The sequence below is a fragment of the Nanorana parkeri genome, unplaced genomic scaffold (genome assembly GCF_000935625.1).
Source record: "Nanorana parkeri isolate BGI_ZX_2015 unplaced genomic scaffold, ASM93562v1 scaffold520, whole genome shotgun sequence".
NCBI lineage: Eukaryota > Metazoa > Chordata > Amphibia > Anura > Dicroglossidae > Nanorana > Nanorana parkeri.
The window spans coordinates 578,012-580,544 of NW_017306788.1; positions in this window are offsets into that span (position 1 = coordinate 578,012).

A 2,533-nucleotide genomic window follows, 5' to 3' on the forward strand; every position below is an offset into this window, starting at 1 on the left:
GAAGAGAGTCATGTCATCCACGTTTTTGGTATCACCAACCTTTCGCAACCCTAAGGAGATGGTGGGAGGGTTGGGTTGTTTCCAGAGAAGCAGAATGCACAAGTGAATGAGTAGGGACTGCTGGTAGTGTGCTCTGAGTAGGTGCTGGAGATGCAGCAAGAACCTCAGGCCTTATTGGTTTGAGGATCAAAAAATGAATGCACCCCAGCTGTATTCCAGTTGATAGATTCATCTTTGTTACATCATTTTGCAGCTAATTACTTGAAGAAATGATTTATGGCCCTTTTCTCCAGGATTAAATATTGTAAGTTGCAATTTTCCTGAATTCACTAGGTCTAACCCTTATTAGACATAATGCGGCCCCTCTTGCAGATTTACTCCTCTCAGTTTGCCCCAATCTTTCATTTCAGTTTGACATGCCAGCTTTAAAGTGTGATCTTCTCATAAACTGGCTGCCACCTCAGACAACCTTGATCTACTTCATTAAGATGTTATCAACTGCTGGCTTCACATTATTCCAAACAATTAAAAAGTAATCAGCGCGTGCCGCTTTACATCTTTTTGGTTTGCGAAATATGTAATAAAAATATTCCAAGTATAAATTGTTTTAGAGTTACTGCACACAGTTTTTCTGGCAATTACATTCTTAATAAAGATATCATAAAGAAAAGGTATTACATTGTTGTCTTCGCCTGAAGAAAATATCCAGTACATGATGTTGAATTGTTTGCAGAGCAGTCCGATGGCAGCTTCCTGGGCTATTTGTGGACCATGCGTTTTCTCATCAGTGACAGTGGTTGCTGTCTGATTTACTGACAGTGACACCATTACTTGTCTATCTACCATCTGCAACAGGAGATAAAGTGTTGTGTTTAATAGTCTCATCTGACATTGTGCCACCTTGATAAGAGACAACAGCTGATTACCTTTCCCTTTTCAGACAAATTTAAACCCTATCTAGCAAAAATGCTTCTTTGCAAATTGTGCTCATTGGGATTGCTTTCTTTTGTATGGTTTAAGGCATTTTGCAATATAATTTAGGGTCATTTTAGATTGACTTTTAAGTCTCAATAACTGCAAGATGAATTTCCTGGCATTACAGGCAATAATATGATGGCAATGAATATGAATGGCTTTTTGAGAGCTCAGGGTTTATTATAGGCCAGCTGCATAAAGGCTCTTCCTCTATTGTCATGCGACTCACTGTCAATTTAAAGAGCATAACATTTTTTTATTAGCCTTGTTTACATATTTACAATGTAATAATTAGTAAGGGTGCATAATATTTTCTAATTATGCAATGTACCGGCTGGCTGAGCTGCATTTACCCTCTTAAATATTTTATTACACTACCTGCATTATTTTATAATTTAAATTGGAGGTTGTGCCAATGATCATCACTTACATTTTTCTACATATCAAAATTTATAATAGCCTAGATCAGTGTCTTATTATGTCACAAAGCAGTGAACAACATTGCAGATGCATACAGGTCTGCCTTCATTATCAATATAGATATATAAACATAGCTAACACTAAAGCTGGCCATACACCTTACAATTATCTGCAGATTTTCTGTGGTCAGATGGAAAAGGTGCAACAGATTCCTCCATCTACACTTAACTGTGTGGATGGAGTAATCTCCACTGGGCCAATCTGTTGCACTTTTTCCATCTGACCACAGAAAATCTGCAGATAATTGTAAGGTGTATGGGCACCTTAACACTAAAACACACACACACACTACATTGCCAAAAGTACGCCCCTCCAAATCATTGGATTCAGGTGTTCCAATCACCTCCTTGGCCACAGGTGTATAAAATCAAGCATCTAGGCATGCAGACTGCTTCTACAAACATTTGTGAAGGAATGGGTCGCTCTCAGGAGCTCAGTGATATCAAGTGTGGTACCGTGATAGGTTGCCACCTGTGCAATAAGTCCATCCATTTCCTTGCTACTAAATATTCCACGGTCACCTGTTAGTGGTATTATAACAAAGTGGAAGCAACTGGGAACAACAGCAACTCAGCCACGGAGTGGTAGGCCACGTAAAATGACAGAGTGGGGTCAGCACATGCTGAAGCGCACAGTGCTCAGAAGTCACCAACTGTCTGCAGAGTCAATAGCTACCGACCTCCAAACTTTGTGTGGCCTTCAGATTGGCACAACAACAGTGCGCAGAGAGCTTCATGTAATGGGTTTCCATGGCCGAGCAGCTGCATCCAGGCCTTACATCACCAAGTGCAATGCAAAGCATCGGATGCAGTGGTGTAAAGCATGCCGCCAATGGACTCTAGAGAAGTAGAGACGTGTTCTCTGTAGTGATGAATCGCGCTTCTCTGTCTGGCAATCCGATGGACGTGTCTGGGTTTGGCGGTTGCCAAGAGAACGATACTTGCCTGACTGCATTGTGCCAAGTGTAAAGTTTGGTGGAGGGGGGATTATGGTGTGGGGTTGTTTTTCAGGGGTTGGGCTCACTCAAGTCATTCCCAAGTCAAGATCCTCCACACTGGTAGACACTGTGCAACCAGTC